We start from the raw sequence: 21,879 nt of genomic DNA on the forward strand, positions 1-21,879 counted from the left end.
TAATAAAGAAATGTTTTGAACAAGTTCATCTGCTCATGTTGTGTGTGTTCAAATATTTGTGACATTGTGGTTACAATGAAGAATGTAAATGAAACAAATCAAATATATCCTATTCATAATGAATAATCAGGTGCGTGTTGCAAACTTGTCATTTTTCCTGATAATAAAAAGTATATATATATTTTATATTTTTAGACAATACAACACATACACACATACAAACGACAACTACATAACACCTGCCCAGACCCACCTGCTCTCACCCCCCTCTCCAGCACCCTCATCACTCTCCGCCACATGGCCTCAAAATGCACCATTTTGTTTCTCTCCATCGCCCACACGCACTTTCAACATTTAGAAAATAAAGCTTTTAATTCGTTGATTTTAATAATTCTGACAGCCAAATTTCTAATTCCACCCATAACTTTTAGACTGTATAACGTTCCCAGAAGGTAGGGATTATTATAACCCAATGAAAAATGTATCTGGTAATCTAATTTAATTTACAGCAGGCCTAAAACCTATTGGTTTAACCTTCTGAATGAATGATTTTATTGAAGATAGAAGCCGCCTCTTAATGAGTTCTGAGAGCCGATCAGTTACCCAACAAATTAATATCAATTTATTTAGCCTAATTGTTTTTATGACTACAGACAGTAGGCTATTATTCCTATTTTCCTCCATGCATTAATTCAATTGTCTGCATGTCTATTCAACATTTGGCTAAAAAGAAACCACCCCATGAATTAAAGACAGATATATATTTATTTCACAATGCAATGCGGCAAATTGACAACTGAAATCGCTTTAAAGATCCTTCTAATATTAGACAACAAATAAATATATTAAAACAATAACGTTAAAAACAGGATTTCTTCTAATTGATGTGCAGGAAGAGAATGTCATCCACCGTGCCTGGTCGCAGGTGTGCAGTTGGATTCTCTCTAAATCCACACATCCATCTGAAGGTGATGCTTTATCCTTTGGAACCTCCAAATTACCAGGTGAACAGTTGACCTCTTGAAGCGATAGAGGAAATCAACAAAATTAACAAGTATTCTTTCACAATAGCTGGCAGCTGATTTTTTGCCTAATGCAGGACTCTAGTGCGATAGGAGAGTGACTGACTGAAACGTTCCCACCGTTCATTTACAAAAGGATAGTCTAATTGCTCAGCTAGGTATGAAAAATCCCCCAATTTGTGTCACAGTTTAGACTACCGATAGATGCTGCGGTCAATAAGAATTGAGTCCTATTGTAAAGTTTAGCCTAATGGCCAAAAAAACGGCAAACTTTCAATGTATTCGATACTTAAGTACTCTAAAGTTTTACATTTCCAACTCAATATCACAGACCAGATTTGCCCTACGAAAAATGCATCAACCCCTACAAATATATTAATTTATTATAATTCAAATAATAATTCAAACAAAATGAGCTGTAGCGAGAGGAGAGACTGCATGCTAATGACAATCATAAAGAATGTGTCTTTAACCCTGCATATACAGTGCTGTGAAAAAGTATTTGCCCCCGTCCTGATTTCTTATTTTTTTGCACATTTGTCACACTTAAATGTTTCAGATCATCAAACAAATTTTAATATTACACAAGGATAACCCAAGTAAACACAAAATGCAGTTTTTAAGTGATGATTTTATTTATTAACAGAAAAAAGCTATCCGAACCTTCATGGCCCTATGTGAAAAAGTAATAACTGGTAGAAAAACCTAATAACTGGTAGTCCCACCCTCAGCAGCAACAACTGCAATCAAGCATTTGCGATAACTGGCAATGGGTCTTTCACATCGCTGTGGAGGAATTTTGGCCCACTCTTCTTTGCAGAATTGTTTTAATTCGGCCACATTGGGGGGTTTTCGAGCATGAACCACCTTTAAGGTCACTCCACAGCATCTCAATCGGATTCAAGTCTGGACTTTGACTAGGCCACTCCAAAACCTTCATTTAGTTTTTTTAAGCCATTCAGAGGTGGACTTGCTTGTGAGTTTTGGATCATTGTCCTACTGCAGAACAAGAGTGCGCTTCAGCTTGAGGTCACGAACAGATGGTCGGACATTCTCCTTCAGGATTTTTTGGTAGAGAGCAGAATTAATTCCATCAATCACAGCAAGTCGTCCAGGTCCTGAAGCAGCAAAGCAGCCCCAGACCACCACACTACCACCACCATATTTGACTGTTGGTATGATGTTCTTTTTCTGAAATGCTGTGTTACTTTTACGCCAGATGTAATGGGACGCACACCTTCCAAAAAGTTCAACTTTTGTCTCATCAGTCCACAGAATATTTCCCCAAAAGTCTAGGGCATCATCAAGATGTTTTTTTGCCAAAAGTGAGACGAACCTTTGTTCTTTTTGGTCAGCAGTGGTTTTCACCTTGGAACTCTGCCATGGATGCCATTTTTGCCCAGTCTCTTTCTTATGGTTGAGTCATGAACACTGACCTTAACTGAGGCAAGTGAGGCCTGCAGTTCTTTAGATGTTGTTGTGGGTTCTTTTGTGACCTCTTGGATGAGTCGTCGCTGCGCTCTTGGCGTAATTTTGGTAGGCCGGACACTCCTGGGAAGGTTCACCACTGTTCCAAATTTTCTCCATTTGTGGATAATGGCTCTCACCGTGGTTAGTTGGAGTCCCAAAGCTTTAGAAATGGTTTTGTAACCCTTTCCAGACTGATAGATGTCCATTACATTGTTTCTCATCTGTTCCTGTTTTTCTTTGGATCACGGCATGATGTCTTGCTTTTTGAGATCTTTTGGCCTACTTCACTTTGTCAGACAGCTTCTATTTAAGTGATTTCTTGATTCAACAGGTCTGGCAGTAAACAGGCCTGGGTGTGGCTAGTGAAAATTAAACGCAGCTTTCCAAAAAATGTGATTAACCACAGTAAATTCATGATTTAACAAGGGGGGGCAATTACTTTTTCAAATAATGATCACTTAAAAACTGCATTTTGTGTTTACTTGGGTTATCTTTGTGTAATATTACAATTTGTTTGGTGATCTGAAACATTTAAGAGTGACAAATGTGCAAAATAATGAGAAATCAGGAAGGGGGCAAATACGTTTTCACAGCACTGTAATATAATTTATTTTGAGTGAAAGCCAGGAATGAGTGAGTCACTCAGGCCTATGCTTTTCCTGCTTCTGTTGCCTATTTGAGTGTTTGTTTAATATCCTACTGATTCGGTGATCACCAATCCTCCTGCAACCGCAAAATGTCGGATAAAGCAATTTCACACAAAAAAACTATTTTGTCTTCATCTACTTTTTAAGAAGATGCAGTAACTGGACCATGTAACACACATACAGACGCATATACAGTACTGTTCATCAATATCTTAAATGCTTTTGTTAATGAAATAATGATAAAAAAAGACTTTCAAAATGCAGATGTTTATTTCAACTACAACATTTTATGTAACCTTTTGCTTTGTAAATAGCTACATTTACCATCAAAAATCAAATATGGGCCTGGTCCCTGGCGAGAAATTGCTCCCCACACATGGAGTTTGAGGGGATATTTGAGACTCGGCTTGCTTGATCTTTTTTCTGTAGCAATTTTGAGCAAATTGCTCAAGGGCCACGGTTGATTAGTCTGTGAAGATGACATCATTGAATGTCTTGCCAGCTTCGATCCATGCCTGGGCCTGCAGCACGTGAAGTGCTTTGTTTGTCAGACGAACCATTGGGTCGAAACTTGAAAATGAGCCGGAGCTGAGAGGATCACCAAAACTGAAGGTATTTTTGTTTCAGTGTATTTTCACAACAACAAAAAATACATAGCTTATACATGTGTAGGCATACTGTGTAATAAAATCGATAATTGTGTACTAAAAACGTGAATGTGTGTTTGCAGAGCATACAGCCATGCCGACAACCATCCATGGAGATCAATGGACAAAGGGCCGCACCAAAAAAACACATGGTTCCCAAGAAAGCGGTGAGTTTCGCTAGATTCTTAAAATGCGTTTCTATATGCAGCATTTGTGTGTAGGAGTCACTTGTGATTCATAATTTATCTACTGTTTCTATCATAGGCCACTCTAATCGATGGGGGCTCAGGACGGTACCATTCTGCTCATCTGATGAAGGTGCACATGAATCAGATTCAAACTTCGAAGACCGAGTTTGAGTTATTGAAGGCAGACCAGCAGAAAGAGAAACATTCTCTCAGGGCAGAGATATGGGCGACAGCTGATGCATTGGACCAGAGACGAAAAAGCATTAAAGACAGAGTTAATGAGTACTTGAGGTCACTGAGAAAGTCTGGACATGACCTGCTCTCACTTAAGTAAGGAATTAGGCACTTGTATGATGTTTACTATGTAGGCTACAGTAAACATCTTTATCCTGTTGGTTTTTGTCAGACTGCACAGTAGCCTAGTTAAACGTATGCATTTTAAAACAGTTGTATTTTTTAAAATCAAATTCAACAATATACTTGTACCACTGTAGATGCTGTGTTTTTATTTTTAGAATACAGTTTCTCGGTTTACAGTAGTGATGGACAGCTGGAGGCATTTTGAAAACATGTTTTGAAACACTTGTTTTTCACAAGAGTAGCAGGTTGTGAACTCTGCAAACAACGTTTCCACTCCGAGAATGAGAACGGTAAATGACTGTATTAATACATTCACTCAGTACATTGGAATACAAAAGAAGCCATCAACCCATGATGGGCTATTATCAGGACAATGGACTCTTGCAAAGGAGGCGATCTATAAGGAGGGTAGGAGGAGCATTGTATTTAAAGACACTGCACAGAAGCCGAACAAACATATGCATTTTGAAATAGTAAAACAACATTTAATTCAATAAGACAATTATTCTACTGTAGATGTATGCTGTGTTTTTTGTTGATGGCAAAGCCATAAAGCCTCTACTACTAAGCGCAGATAAAAAACAAATGTTTCACATATTTTGAATTAATTCCTGAATTCAATTGCTTTAGACAATTATTTTGCTCTTCACTCACAGTTGCTTACTACAAATTATAATCAATCCCATATAGCCCTTGATGGGCTATCAGCAGGATAATAGACTCTTACAGAGTTTAGGGACTTTCACTTCATCCATCTCTTTGCGTAGCCCACCAAATGCACTGTTTTCTAACCACATCTGGATGGATCCATAACGAATTACTATGGGAATAAATGTCACTGAATAACAGAAATATTGGAATAAAGTTGTGATTTTTGGTGTTGTAAAAATGTTAGCTAAAGGGTTAGCAATTAGCATGTTTAACATTTCAGTGGAAATACTACTACTATCAGCTTTTTGATAAGCGGTTTAGCAAACAAATATGCCTCGTATTATCGGCATACGGTCCTAAAAGATACCAACAATTATTTAGTCCAATCAAGGTAAGCTAAATATGAAGTGGCTGTCCATGGTTCTGATTTTGTTTGTTTGTGTGTGTTCGTGCAAGTAGAAAAAACATGTTGACTCACCATACCAATGCCATCTTCCTCTCTTTCATGTTGATGAAACAGTCTATGACTGTGTCATACAGTACACACTTTTATTGTTTTGTCCTAAGCTACCTGTCTAAAATGCTTGCTCGCTAGGCTAACTTCCATTCATGGGCAACATTTGCTAGTTTTTTACCATTATTTAACTAGGCAAGTCCATTAAGAACACATTCTTATTTACAATGACAGCCTACCCCAGCCAAACCTGGACGACGCTGGGCCAATTGTGAGCCACCCTATTGGACTCCCAATCACGTCCGGATATGATACAGCCTGGATTTAAACCAGGGACTGTAGTGACGACCTTACACCACTGCGCCACTCGGGAGCCCATCTAGCTACAAATTGAACTTCCATCCTCTCAGTCCAGGGGCACAATGTATGCATTTATTGTTGGATCAGAATCGCCATTATAATAATTGGACAGTACGGAGAATTAAGTAAAACCACAAGTCCAAATCCCTATCTCCACTCATGGCTAATTTAGGAAAGAAACAATTTTAGCTAGCTGGCTAGCTAGCCACCAGAGGACAACAACACAACAGTATACAACAATTCAAGTTGTTTCTCTTGATGCGATGTGATAGGAGTGAAGCCAAATTCAAACTGGCTCCCCATGACATGATTTTGGTGCACCAGGACCATTCACAGTTGAGCTCATTCAGTTTAGCTTAATGCTGATTGGCTATTATTTTATCAAGGGAGGCCAAATGCTCGCTGACTTCCCTTATATTCAATGCTACAGGTGACAAAAATGTCATACTCTTATGACCAGACAGCTAGATAGTTGGCCTACACATACAGCGAAAGAGGGGTGCTGTTTTGGTCGCTCGGATGCTATCTCCGGTGAGATACATTCAACCTCTTGCGACTTGAAGGAAAATTATGAAAACGCAGAGAGACGAAATATCAAATAATTCGGTTTTTTTTCTTGGTACATTCTTTTGGGGAAGCCTGGCTTCCCTTGGCATCCATGAGTACATGCCACTGCTATACAGCGAAGTCCCAGCAGCGAGGTTATGCTCACCTAAGGGATCTCCCTCTGCAGTCCTTCAGCAAAGTACACCCTATTCTGTTGATCGGGTCAGATAATACACACCTGATCACACCCACAAAGCCAGTACGCCTAGGCACCAAAAGGAAGGCCAGCAGCAGTCCATTCAAGACTAGGCTGGACCCTACAAGGCTATGAGGATCTCCCTACCAGTCACATTCCAGTGCAACAATGCCTTCTGACTTCCCCGGTCATGCCCTCTGACACCATGTGCCATCAAGTGGTGAAGCCAAGTTCACAGGTCCTTGATGATCCTGCAGAACTGAAAGGACTCACCCTCTGCAGCTTCACCTTTACAGATGAAAAGAACCACATCCCAGATGCTGCCCATTATGCTTCTTGAATGGAGCTGGTAGAGGCAACTTACCTAGACCTCCAATGGGCAGCGTTGAAGGATACCACTCTTCCCAAGCCTTCTCACAGAGATGCAGAAATAACCCTCCTCAGACACTGCCAGGCTCAGTCCCTCAGAGCAGCCGACTCGGTAAGCCTTTGCTCCTGAGCTGGACAATGCAACCTCTAACTTTTTTCAACCCTGACCCAGTGACCCCTAACCTGCTCTTTCTAACCTGCTCTTGATGAGATGGCAGGATGCACCCCTGCCTCAAGTTGCCTATGCATCTGACTCCATGGGGTGGCGGAGATGTCAAGGACTTTATTCATCCATGAGTACCAACCCACACTGCAACCCTGACAAAAGTGGGAAAAAAACCTACCATGGAAAATGTGTATTGTTGAACTGTGTAAAGCCAAGGTAATTGAAGTCTGCTTTTTAATGTTTATTGTGGATTATGTTGAATATGATATCTGCCGCTTGTTTCCTTTTGTTCTCAGAACCATACCTACAACTATTGTCATCTGGTTGAACTGCCAAAAGAAAACGGATCAAAGAGAAGTCCTGAATCTGAGCCTCTCTGACAGGAGCCCTTTGGCAGCCATCACTCTTCCTGATAAAACCAGCAATACAGTCCTTTCAAACCAAACCATTTCTTACACCATTTATATGTCTCTGCGTACAGTATGAAGGAAGTTAGAGGTGGTTTGGCGAGCCAATGTTTACTAGCATCTGACTCTGGGGAAGTAGATAAAGACCTTCATTGTCAAAATCCCAAACTATCTCTTTAATACTTAGATTTTCTTTGCTTTGCAAAGACCTCAGGATAATACCATAGAGCTGATTGAGATCTCTGACATCCAAAAACAACCCCCCTGTGCGTGGGAGGTGAACCAGAGGACAGACCTGCATTTATGTGGGGGATGTTTCTGATATCTGATCTTCTCCAGTGTGGACATCGACTGGGGATCCTAAACGTCAATGCATCTGTCTGACACAGTCACGGAGGAGGTTTATCTATGACCTGTAAAGGAATAATCACGATTTAATGTCATGTAAACTTACCCAATGATATTCCAGGAGCAGGTACTGTCAAGATCCCGCAAATGAGGAAAGGTTGACATGAAAAGGCACATGTCTTTGCTAGGTAAAGCCCCACCTTATCTCAGCTCACTGGTCACCATAGCAGCACCCACCCGTAGCACACGCTCCAGCAAGTATATTTCACTGGTCACCCCCAAAGCCAATTCCTCCTTTGGCCGCCTTTCCTTCCAGTTCTCTGCTGCCAATGACTGGAACGAATTGCAAAAATCACTGAAGCTGGAGACTCATATCTCCCTCTCTAACTTTAAGCGCCAGCTGTCAGAGCAGCTCACAGATCACTGCACCTGTATATAGCCCATCTGTAAATAGCCCATCCAACTACCTCATCCCCGTACTGTTATTTTTTTTCTTCTCCTTTGCACCCCAGTATCTCTACTTGCACATTCATCTTCTGCACATCTATCACTCCAGTGTTTAATTGCTAAATTGTAATTATTTCACCACTATTGCCTATTTATTGCCTTACCACCCTTATCTTACCTCATTTCCACACACTGTATATAGACTTTTTCTATTGTGTTATTGACTGTATGTTTGTTTATTCCATGTGTAACTCTGTGTTGTTGTTTGTGTCGCACTGCTTTGCTTTATCTTGGCCAGGTCGCATTTGTAAATGAGAACTTCTTCTCAACTGGCCTACCTGGTTAAATAAAGGCGAGAAAAAAAGCATGAATTATTTGTTATTGTGCAATAACTTTTTTTCTGATTTGCAACACTTGTCAAAGCTGTATGGCTCAAGTGCTATTGAAGTGATGATTCATATTACTTATAAAAACAGAGATAACCCAAGAGTGCCCCCACTTGTGACAGATGAGCCAAACCATCAACACAGGACTTAAATAAAACACATTTTGATTGAAATGATGGAACAGAAAAAACCATACTATGAATAAAAACATTGTCAGAGGACCATTGGTGGATTCATAGAGAGAGAAGGGACATGTCAGATCCAGTTACTTGATAGAGGAAAACCTCTGCAGGGTGTGAAATATACATGCAATGTCCATATTAGATTTCTAACTGTATCAACATATTGATCACGTTTAAATAATGGTCACTACAGTCCTATGTATGAACTGTATTGCATGCTTGCTGTATACTTTCAGTGAAAGGGAAAACATACAGATTTCCCTGGAAATCAACATGAACTCCCTAAATACACTGAACAAAAATATAAAACGCATCATGTAAAGTGTTTTTTGAGCTGAAATAAAAGATCCCAGAAATGTTCCAGACACACAAAAAGCTAATTTCTCTTAAATTGTGTGCACAAATTTGTTAACATCCCTGTTAGTGAGCATATCTCCTTTGCCAAGATGATCCAACCACCTGACAGGTGTGGCATATCAAGAAGCTGATTAAACAGCATGGTTTTTACACAGTTACACCTTGTGCTGGGGACAATAAAAGGCTAGACTAAAATGTGCAGTTTTGTCATACAACACAATGCCACAGATATCTCAAGTTTTGAGGGCGCGTGCAATTGGCATGCTGACTGCAGGAATGTTCACCAGAGCTGTTGGCAGATAATTTAATGTTAATTTCTCTACCATAAGCCTCCTCCAATGTCATTTTAGAGAATTTGGCAGCACGTCCAACCGGCCTTACAACTGCAAACCATGCGTATGGCGTTTGCTAATGTCAACGTTGTGAGCAGAGTGCCCCATGGTGGTGGTGTGATTATGGTATGGGATAATAAGCTACGGACAATGAACACAATTGTCACGCCCTGGCCTTAGTATTCTTTGTTTTATTTATTATTTTAGTTAGGTCAGGGTGTGACATGGGGAGTGTATGTGTTTTTGTAGTGTCTAGGGTGGTTGTAAGGTTTAGGGGGTTTATTAGAGTAGTTGGGTTTATGTTTAGTATAGGTATCTAGCTGTGTCTATGGTTGTGTGTAGTTGTCTAGGGAAGTCTATGGTTGCCTGAATGGGTTCTCAATTAGAGACAGCTGGTTATTGTTGTCTCTGATTGGGAGCCATATTTAAGGTAACCATAGGCTTTAGCTGTTTGTGGGGTATTGTCTATGTCGATGTTCTATGTTGCTTGTAGGCACTAGTTCATGTTTAGCTTCACGTTCGTCTGTTTTGTTATTTTGTAAAGTGGTTTCGTTTGGTGTTCGTTCTCTTCAAATAAAAGGAAGATGACTTACTTTCCACGCGCTGCATGTTGGTCCTCACTCTCTACTATAGACGATCGTGACAACAATTGCATTTTATTGATAGCAATTTAAATGCACAGAGATACTGTGATGAGATCATGAGGCCCATTGTCGTGCCATTCATCCGCCACCATCACCTCATGTTTCAGTATTGTAATGCACAGCCCCATGTCGCAAGGATCTGTACACAATTCCTGGGAGATGAAAATGTCCCCGTTCTTCCATGGCCTGCATACTCACCAGACATGTCACCCATGTTTGGGACACTGTGGATCGATGTGTACGACAGCGTGTTCCAGTTCCCACCAATGTACAGCAACTTCACACAACCATTGAAGAGGAGTGAGACAACATTCCACAGGCCACAATCAACAGCCTGACCAAGTCTATGCGAAGGAGATGTGTTGCGCTACATGAGGCAAATCGTGGTCACACCAGATACTGACTGGTTTTCTGAACTACGCCCCTACTTTTATTTTTAAGGTATCTGTGACTAACAGATGCATATCTGTTTGTGAAATGAATAATGCATTTATTTCAATAGACTGATTTCCTTATATGAACTGTAGTGTTTGAAATTGTTGCATGTTGCGTTTATATTTTTGTTCAGTATACATTTCCAAGGCATGAGTTGTTTAGGGTTATGTGGCTTGACAGGAAGGAGGCCACTTTGAATGCTCTTGCCTTTGCCTTGTGAATTGTTGATGTAACTCTTGACAGAAACCCGAGGGCAAAGCTGTTGGTTTTTGGCACCTCACCCTCCCCTACTCCCCAAACATTCTTAATTATGAATAAAATCCTGAAACTCCTGGGTTAACCGTTGCCATGGACACTGAGCTCTTAAAAAGCCAGCTTGATTGAGTACCATGCTGTTTGTCTCAGCACAAAATGTCAGAGTTCCCTTTGTGTAATTGTCGAGCTGCTCGGAGGGATATGCTCTTAAGTTCTATTTTCTGTCAATCATGTCTCACAGGTTATAGTAAAATGAATATGTGCAAGTGAGATATCTGTAATATTTTGTTACATGAAAATTGCTCCATTGTCAATGCAGTTTGGATTTTAATTGAAGGTGAGAATAACACTTTCCTGCTCGCTGGAGTGCTTATTGACAAGTCCTGGGTGGCTTGGAGTGGGATTGGAAGAAGCCAAACGTGCATCTCTTATGATCATAATATGTTGGACATTAAGGTAATCATGAAATCTATAAAAAATGATGCACTCACATGTCAACAACTATTAGGTTGAATGACATAAATGTAATAAAGCCCTAAATCTGACATACCATTATCCATTGTTATATTGCAGAATGAGAATGAGACCTCTGAGACAACAAACATAGCACCACATGAAGGCTCCAAACATCCAACTTTCACTCATATCCAAAGCAATAAACAAGTGCTGTCAAACACAGTTGCCCCTGTCACACCTCCAGGAGGGCCTGACACCATCCTGTCTGTCTGCATGTCTGCCTGTCTGTCTGTCTGTCTGCCCACCTGTCTGTCTATCTGTCGGGCCTCCAATATGCAGCCTGAGAGATGTGTAGATTAAACACACTGAGCTGAGAGGCGCCCTAGGCGGGGGCAATGTGCCATTCTGCCACTCAGAGCTCCTTTGATTGCAGCCACCAGAGACCGTGCCAGGATCCTAATGCCTGGTGGTACTGGTTCAGGGAGAAGTGAGTGACTATTAGAACTATGGTTTACTGTATTATGACATTCAACTAGGAACCGTGGGCTTTCGCAACAACAACAACTGACTCAAGATTGTTTTGGTATGTCTCAACAGAACAGAAGCATGACTGGATGAAGAGTTGCTCCTGCTAAGCCTGTGCAGAGTCAGGAGTGTGACCTCCTGTCTTTCGCACCTTTTCCCCCAGCTCTGCTCTGCCTGCATTATGAAAGCCTCCATCCATTGAGAGATTGGATTGACATTTGTTGAAAGCTAGGTTGAGTCAATCCCCAGATGAATACAAAGATCCAATTAGAGAATAGGAGGGCATATGCCTACATGCTCGGTCAGCCAGACTTGAGTGCTGCAGAAAGATACAAACAAAAAATGACGCAGAGGATTCAGACAGAGGACACAGGAATAAGACAGTATACACTCCTAATACACTGCTGCACACTAATTGTAGCAGTCCTGAAAGGATTGGGTTATCAAACTGTTACACATGGTAATTGGGGCTTTCTGGAGAATTGTGAATATTAGAATGTTTAAATGGAAGCCTTTTTGTTGGCAGAAACCTGTGTCTACGCAAGAGACATAAGGATTTGTCTAAATAAGAATATATGTTTAAGACTTGATGATATCAATGAAACACGCTCCCTAGATGTTGTTTAACACTAGGTTTTACCGACACGCCAAGCACATTTTCGACGATGAGCATGTTTATGAACTGTACATGGCCCAGTTTTCCACAAGCATCTTAAGGCTAAGTCCATCGTTAGAATCTCTGAGCTGTTTCCAAAAACCATCGTTATTTACCGACTGCCTCAGACCACAGCTAAGTGCGTCGTCAGATGCTTTTTGCCCTTCCGCATCACTTTATACACAGAGGCTCTCCGCTAAACAAATAATCAAGCTGTTTATCGGTTGCTGATAACTTGGGAACGAAGTTGACTACAAATACAAAGTTGCCAAAGTCTTTACAATTGAACAAGCAGTGGATAAATTATGCTTAAAATGAAAACAGAGATGAATGCATAAAAAATAAATACAGTAGGCCTACAAGCTACGTAGGCATATATATTTCAATCAGTGGTGTAAAGTTCTTAAGTAAAAATACTTTAAAGTACTACTTAAGTCGTTTTTTGGGGTATCTGTATTTTACTTTACTATTTATATTTTTGACAACTTTTACTTCACTACATTCCTAAATAAAATAATATACTATTTTCTCCTTACATTTCCCCTGACACCCAAAAGTACTCGTTACATTTTGAATGATTAGTAGGAGAGGAAAATGGTCCAATTCACGTACTTATGAAGATAACATCCCTGGTCATCCGTACTGCCTCTGATCTGGCGGATTGACTAAACACAAATTCTTCATTTGTAAATTATGTCTGAGTGTGCCCTTGACTATCCGTAAAATAAAAAAACAAGAAAATTGTGCTGTCTGGTTTGCCTAATAAAAGGAATTTGAAATTATTTATACTTTTACTTTTGATACTTAAGTATACTTTTGAAATTACATTTACTTTTGATATATTTAAAGTATAAAACTTGATCAATATGATCATAATCACATTGAAATAAATGTCATGTTCAGTCAATTGAGTTCTATTTGTAGGCTACACTGTCTAAAATTTTTGCCTCAATATACACTACATGACCAAAATTATGTGGACACCTGCTCGTCGCTCATTCCAAAATCATGGGCATTAATATGGAGTTGGTCCCCCCTTTGCTGCTGTAACAGCCTCCACTCTTCTGGGAAGGTTTTCCACTAGATGCTGGAACATTAATGCGGAGACTTGCTTCCATTCAGCCACAAGAGCATTAGTGAGGTCGAGTACTGATGTTAGGCGATTAGGCCTGGCTCACATTCGGCGTTCCAATGCATCCCAAAAGTGTTCAATGGGGTTGAGGTCAGGGCTGGGTGCAGGGCAGACATGTTCTTCCACACCGATCTTGACAAATCATTTCTGTATGGACATGTGCACAGGGGCATTGTCATGTTGAAACAGGAAAGGGCCTTCCACAAACAGTTGCCGCAAAGTTGGAAGCACAGAATTGTATAGAATGTAATTGTATGCTGTACCGTTAAGATTTCCCTTCATTGGAACTAAGGGGCCTTGGCCGAACCATGAAAAACAACCCCAGACCATTATTCCTTCTCCAGCAAACTTTACAGTTGACACTATGCATTGGGGCAGGTAGAGTTCTCCTGGCATCCGCCAAACCCAGATTCGATGGACTGCCAGATGGTAAAGCGTGATTCATCACTCCAGAAAACTTGTTTCCACTGCTCTAGAGTCCAATGGCGGCAAGCTTTACACCACTCCAGCTGACGCTTGGCATTGCACATTTTTATTTGTATTTAACCTTTATTGAACTAGGCAAGTAAGTTAAGAACAAATTCTTATTTTACAATGACAGTCTATCCTGGCCAAACTGTCCCCTAGCTTCTGTCCACAGAAGCCCTATGGGACTCCTGATCATGTCTGGTTGTGATACAGCCCAGGATCGAACCAGGGTCTGTAGTGATGTCTCTAGCACTGAGATGCAATGCTTTAGACCGCTGCGCCAAATCAAATCAAATGTATTTATATAGCCCTTCTTACATCAGCTGATATCTCAAAGTGCTGTACAGAAACCCAGCCTAAAACAATACAATAAGTTGGAGCGAGTAGTCGCATTTCGCTTCGCTCCACAGGTAGTATTACATTTCATTTCATTACAGTACAACGGTTTGATTTGTTTGATCTTAGCAATTTTTTCTTAGCTAGCTACATAGCCGTCTTTGTATCAAAGATAATTGTGTAGTTTAGAGTAATTATCGAGGTTAGCTAGCCAGCTATTTTCGTCCTTCTAACGTAGTCAACACTGCTAGCTGCTAGCTAGCCAGCTAGGTAACTTCTACCGAATAGCAGCACTGTAGGAACTATTACATTACAATGGAACGACTTGATTAGTGTAGTGTTAGCTAGCTACATAGTTGTCTTTGCTGTCTTTGTATCTAAGATAATTGTGTAGTTTAGCAGTTAATTATCGAGTAATTATCGGAGATTAGCTAGCGCGCCGTTAGCGCCGCCGTTAGCTAGCGCCGCCGTTCTCCTACCTAGTCAACACTGCTAGCAACACTGCTAGCTAGCCAGCTAGCCAACTATAATTTTAGTCATTTTAGTCAATAAGATTTTTTGCTAACTTCTACCGAATAGCAGCACTGTAGGAACTATTACATTACAACGGAACGACTTGATTAGTTTAGTGTTTAGCTGTACATAGTTGTCTCTGCTGTCTTTGTATCTAAGATAATTGTGTAGTTTAGAGTAATTATCGAGTAATTATCGAGGTTAGCTAGCGCCGCCGTTAGCTAGCGCCGCCGTTCTCCTACCTAGTCAACACTGCTAGCAACATTGCTAGCTAGCCAGCTAGCCAACTATCATTTTAGTCATTTTAGTCAATAAGATTTTTTGCTAACTTCTACCGAATAGCAGCACTGTAGGAACTATTACATTACAACGGAACGACTTGATTAGTGTAGTGTTATCTAGCTACATAGTTGTCTCTGCTGTCTTTGTATCTAAGATAATTGTGTAGTTTAGAGTAGAGTAATTTCGAGTAATTATCGAGGTTAGCTAGCGCCGCCGTTAGCTAGCGCCGCCGTTCTCCTACCTAGTCAACACTGCTAGCAACACTGCTAGCTAGCCAGCTAGCCAACTATCATTTTAGTCAATAAGATTTTTTGCAACGTAAGCTTAACTTTCTGAACATTCGAGACGTGTAGTCCACTTGTCATTCAATCTCCTTTGCATTAGCGTAGCCTCTTCTGTAGCCTGTCAACTATGTGTCTGTCTATCCCTCTTCTCTCCTCTCTGCACAGACCATACAAACGCTTCACACCGCGTGGCCGCTGTCACTCTAACCTGGTGGTTCCAGCGCGCACGACCACGTGGAGTTCCAGGTCTCCGGCAGCCTCTGGAACTGCCGATCTGCGGCCAACAAGGCAGAGTTCATCTCAGCCTATGCTTCCCTCCAGTCCCTCGACTTCTTGGCACTGACGGAAACATGGATTACCACCAGATAACACTGCTACTCCTACTGCTCTCTCCTCGTCTGCCCACGTGTTCTCGCACACCCCGAGAGCTTCTGGTCAGCGGGGTGGTGGCACTGGGATCCTCATCTCTCCCAAGTGGACATTCTCTCTTTCTCCCCTGACCCATCTGTCTATCGCCTCCCTTTGAATTCCATGCTGTCACAGTTACCAGCCCTTTCAAGCTTAACATCCTTATCATTTATCGCCTCCAGGTCCCTTGGAGAGTTCATCAATGAGCTTGACGCCTTGATAAGTTCCTTTCCTGAGGATGGCTCACCTCTCACAGTTCTGGGTGACTTTAACCTCCCCACGTCTACCTTTGACTCATTCCTCTCTTGCCTCCTTCTTTCCACTCCTCTCCTCTTTTGACCTCACCCTCTCACCTTTCCCCCTACTCACAAGGCAGGCAATACGCTTGACCTCATCTTTACTAGATGCTGTTCTTCCACTAATCTCATTGCAACTCCCCTCCAAGTCTCCGACCACTACCTTGTATCCTTCTCCCTCTCGCTCTCATGCAACACTTCCCACACTGCCCCCACTCGGATGGTATCGCGTCGTCCCAACCTTCACTCTCTCTCCCCGTACTCTCTCCTCTTCCATCCTATCATCTCTTCCCTCTGCTCAAACCTTCTCCAACCTATCTCCTGATTCTGCCTCCTCAACCCTCCTCTCCTCCCTTTCTGCATCCTTTGACTCTCTATGTCCCCTATCCTCCAGGCCGGCTCGGTCCTCCCCTCCTGCTCCGTGGCTCGACGACTCATTGCGAGCTCACAGAACCGGGCTCCGGGCAGCCGAGCGGAAATGGAGGAAAACTCGCCTCCCTGCGGACCTGGCATCCTTTCACTCCCTCCTCTCTACATTCTCCTCTTCTGTCTCTGCTGCTAAAGCCACTTTCTACCACTCTAAATTCCAAGCATCTGCCTCTAACCCTAGGAAGCTCATTGCCACCTTCTCCTCCCTCCTGAATCCTCCCCCCCCCCGCCCCCCCTCCTCCCTCTCTGTGGATGACTCGTCAACCATTTTGAAAAGAGGTCGACGACATCCGATCCTCGTTGCTAAGTCAAACGACACCGCTGGTTCTGCTCACACTGCCCTACCCTGTGCTTTGACCTCTTTCTCCCCTCTCTCTCCAGATGAAATCTCGCGTCTTGTGACGGCCGGCCGCCCAACAACCTGCCCGCTTGACCCTATCCCCTCCTCTCTTCTCCAGACCATTTCCGGAGACCTTCTCCCTTACCTCACCTCGCTCATCAACTCATCCTTGACCGCTGGCTACGTCCCTTCCGTCTTCAAGAGAGCGAGAGTTGCACCCCTTCTGAAAAAACCTACACTCGATTCCTCCGATGTCAACAACTACAGACCAGTATCCTCTTTCTTTTCTCTCCAAAACTCTTGAACGTGCCGTCCTTGGCCAGCTCTCCTGCTATCTCTCTCAGAATGACTTCTTGATCCAAATCAGTCAGGTTTCAAGACTAGTCATTCAACTGAGACTGCTCTTCTCTGTGTCACGGAGGCGCTCCGCACTGCTAAAGCTAACTCTCTCTCCTCTGCTCTCATCCTTCAGACCTATCGGCTGCCTTTGATACTGTGAACCATCAGATCCTCCTCTCCACCCTCTCCGAGCTGGGCATCTCCGGCGCGGCCCACGCTTGGATTGCGTCCTACCTGACAGGTCGCTCCTACCAGGTGGTGTGGCGAGAATCTGTCTCCGCACCACGTGCTCTCACCACTGGTGCCCCAGGGCTCTGTTCTAGGCCCTCTCCATTCTCGCTATACACCAAGTCACTTGGCTCTGTCATATCCTCACATGGTCTCTCCTATCATTGCTATGCAGACGACACACAAATTAATCTTCTCCTTTCCCCCTTCTGATAACCAGGTGGCGAATCGCATCTCTGCATGTCTGGCAGACATATCAGTGTGGATGACGGATCACCACCTCAAGCTGAACCTCGCAAGACAGAGCTGCTCTTCCTCCCGGGGAAGGACTGCCCGTTCCATGATCTCGCCATCACGGTTGAACAACTCCATTGTGTCCTCCTCCCAGAGTGCTAAGAACCTTGGCATGATCCTGGACAACACCCTTGTCGTCTCAACTAACATCAAGGCGGTGACCCGTTCCTGTAGGTTCATGCTCTACAACATTCGCAGAGTACGACCCTGCCTCACACAGGAAGCGGTGCAGGTCCTAATCCAGGCACTTGTCATCTCCCGTCTGGATTACTGCAACTCGCTGTTGGCTGGGCTCCCTGCCTGTGCCATTAAACCCCTACAACTCATCCAGAACGCCGCAGCCCGTCTGGTGTTCAACCTTCCCAAGTTCTCTCACGTCACCCCGCTCCTCCGCTCTCTCCACTGGCTTCCAGTTGAAGCTCGCATCCGCTACAAGACCATGGTGCTTGCCTACGGAGCTGTGAGGGAACGGCACCTCCGTACCTTCAGGCTCTGATCAGGCCCTACACCCAAACAAGGGCACTGCGTTCATCCACCTCTGCCTGCTCGCCTCCCTACCTCTGAGGAAGTACAGTTCCCGCTCAGCCCAGTCAAAACTGTTCGCTGCTCTGGCACCCCAATGGTGAACAAACTCCCTCACGACGCCAGGTCAGCGGAGCAATCACCACCTTCCGGAGACACCTGAAACCCCACCTCTTTAAGGAATACCTAGATAGGATAAAGTAACCCCTCTAACCCCCCCCCCCTTAAAAGAGTTAGATGCACTATTGTAAAGTGGTTGTTCCACTGGATATCATAAGGTGAATGCACCAATTGTAAGTCGCTCTGGATAAAGGCGTCTGCTAAATGACTTAATGTAATGTAAATGTAAAACCCCAAACAGCAAGCAATGCAAGTGTAGAAGCACGGTGGCTAGGAAAAACTCCATAGAAAGGCCAAAACCTAGGAAGAACCTAGAGAGGAACCAGGCTATGAGGGGTGGCCAGTCATCTTCTGGCTGTGCCGGGTGGAGATTATAACAGAACATGGCCAAGATGTTCAAATGTTCATAAATGACCAGCATGGTCAAATAATAATAATCACAGTAGTTGTCGAGGGTGCAGCAAGTCAGCACCTCAGGAGTAAATGTCAGTTGGCTTCTCATAGCCGATCATTAAGAGTATCTCTACCGCTCCTGCTGTCTCTAGAGAGTTGAAAACAGCAGGTCTGGGACAGGTAGCACGTCCGGTGAACAGGTCAGGGTTCCATAGCCGCAGGCAGAACAGTTGAAACTGGAGCAGCAGCACGGCCAGGTGGACTGGGGACAGCAAGGAGTCATCATGCCAGGTAGTCCTGAGGCATGGTCCTAGGGCTCAGGTCCTCCGAGAGAGAAAGAAAGAAAAGAGAGAAAGAGAGAATTAGAGAGAGCATACTTAAATTCACACAGGACACCGGATAAGACAGGAGAAGTACTCCAGATATAACAGACTGACCCTAGCCTCCCGACACATAAACTACTGCAGCATGAATACTGGAGGCTAGACAAGAGGGGTCAGGAGACACTGTGGCCCCATCCGATGATACCCCGGACAGGGCCAAACAGGAAGGATATAACCCCACCCACTTTGCCAAAGCACAGCCACCACACCACTAGAGGGATATCTTCAACCACCAACTTACCATCCTGAGACAAGGCCGAGTATAGCCCACAAAGATCTCCGCCACGGCACAACACAAAGGAGGGCGCCACCCAGACAGGAAGATCACGTCAGTGACTCAACCCACTCAAGTGACGCACCCCTCCTAGGGACGGCATGAAAGAGCACCAGTAAGCCAGTGACTCAGGCCCTGTAATAGGGTTAGAGGCAGAGAATCCCAGTGGAGAGAGGGGAACCGGCCAGGCAGAGACAGCAAGGGCGGTTCGTTTCTCCAGGGCCTTTCCGTTCACCTTCACACTCCTGGGCCAGACTACACTCAATCATATGACCCACTGAAGAGATGAGTCTTCAGTAAAGACTTAAAGGTTGAGAACGAGTCTGCGTCTCTCACATGGGTAGGCAGACCATTCCATAAAAAATTGAGCTCTATAGGAGAAAGCCCTGCCTCCAGCTGTTTGCTTAGAAATTCTAGGGACAATTCTAGAGGCCTGCTTCTTGTGACCGTAGCCGTACGTGTAGGTATGTACGGCAGGACCAAATCGGAAAGATAGGTAGGAGCAAGCACATGTAATGCTTTGTAGGTTAGCAGTAAAACCTTGAAATAAGCCCTTGCTAAAGTAATATAAAAATTTGACATCACATTTTTTGGTTCTAGTCAGGATTCTAGCAGCCGTATTTAGCACTAACTGAAGTTTATTTAGTGCTTTATCCGGGTAGCCGGAAAGTAGAGCATTGCAGTAGTCTAACCTAGAAGTAACAAAAGCATGGATTAATTTTTCTGCATCATTTTTGGACAGAAATTTGTCCTTGAAACAGTCTTGATATGTTCGTCAAAAGAGAGATCAGGGTTCAGAGTAACGCCGAGGTCCTTCACAGTTTTATTTGAGACGACTTTACAACCATCAAGATTAATTGTCAGATTCAACAGAAGATCTCTTTGTTTCTTGGGACCTAGAACAAGTATCTCTGTTTTGTCCGAGTTTAAAAGTAGAAAGTTTGCAGCCACCCACTTCCTTATGTCTGAAACACAGGCTTCTAGCGAGGGCAATTTTGGGGCTTCACCATGTTTCATTGAAATGTACAGCTGTGTGTCATCCGCATAGCAGTGAAAGTTAACATTATGTTTTCGAATGACATCCCCAAGAGGTAAAATATATAGTGAAAACAAGTGTGGTCCTAAAACGGAACCTTGAGGGACACCGAAATTTACAGTTGATTTGTCAGACGACAAACCATTCACAGAGACAAACTGATATCTTTCRGACAGATAAGATCTAAACCAGGCCAGAACTTGTCCGTGTAGACCAATTTGGGTTTCCAATCTCTCCAAAAGAATGTGGTGATCGATGGTATCAAAGGCAGCACTAAGGTCTAGGAGCACGAGGACAGATGCAGAGCCTCGGTCTCACGCCATTAAAAGGTAATTTACCACCTTCACAAGTGCAGTCTCAGTGCTATGATGGGGTCTAAAACCAGACCGAAGCATTTCGTATACATTGTTTGTCTTCAGGAAGGCAGTGAGTTGCTGCACAACAGCTTTTTCTAAGGAGCATGATGATCTTAAGCTTGCGTGCGGCTGCTCAGCCATGGAAACACATTTCATAATGCTCCCGACGAACAGTTATTGTGCTGACGCTGACATAGCTTCCAGTTTGTGACTCGGTAGTAAGTGTTGCAACCGAGGACAGACGGTTTTTACACGCTACGCGCTTCAGCACTTGAGCTTGTGTGGCCTACCACTTCGCAGCTGTGCCGTTGTTGCTCCCAGATGTTTCGACTTCACAATAACAGCAATTACAGTTGACCGGGGCAGCTGTAAGTGCTGCCACATACTTTTGTAAATATAGTGTATTTCATGATGTGTAACAACGTGCGCAATGATTTGCCAAATGATTCTGTGATTGAGTGCATTATTATAGGGTAAGCATTAGGTGATAATACCTCTGTAGGAGCTGATCCATAGTCAGTATTGTGGAACAATTCCAATGTTAAGGTAAGGTTTGAATGGAGAAAGCTGATCGGAGAGCAGCGCTGTCTTTCTTTCAATCCTATCAGTATCGACACATGGTCCAACGATGCACTTAGCGAACGTTCTTTCTGCATTGTGTTTTGGGAAACGCATGTTACATCGTTGGCCGTTGTAGGAAAGATGCATGTGAAAACACTAGTAAGCCAAAATTACATCGCTATCGGGAAACCGGGCTTGGTGGTCGAATAAAGAGAACAATGGTAGTTTTGCCTATTATATATATATATATATATATATATAGCAAAAATGTTTGAGACAGATTCCCTGTTGGTCCTCCATTGCAATAACCCACATCCTCTGTTGTGGCTTCATAAGGAGGCCGTCGCTGTACTCCAACCTAAACATGCTTGCGCACACAT

Source organism: Salvelinus sp. IW2-2015, linkage group LG33 (genome assembly GCF_002910315.2).
Source record: "Salvelinus sp. IW2-2015 linkage group LG33, ASM291031v2, whole genome shotgun sequence".
NCBI lineage: Eukaryota > Metazoa > Chordata > Actinopteri > Salmoniformes > Salmonidae > Salvelinus > Salvelinus sp. IW2-2015.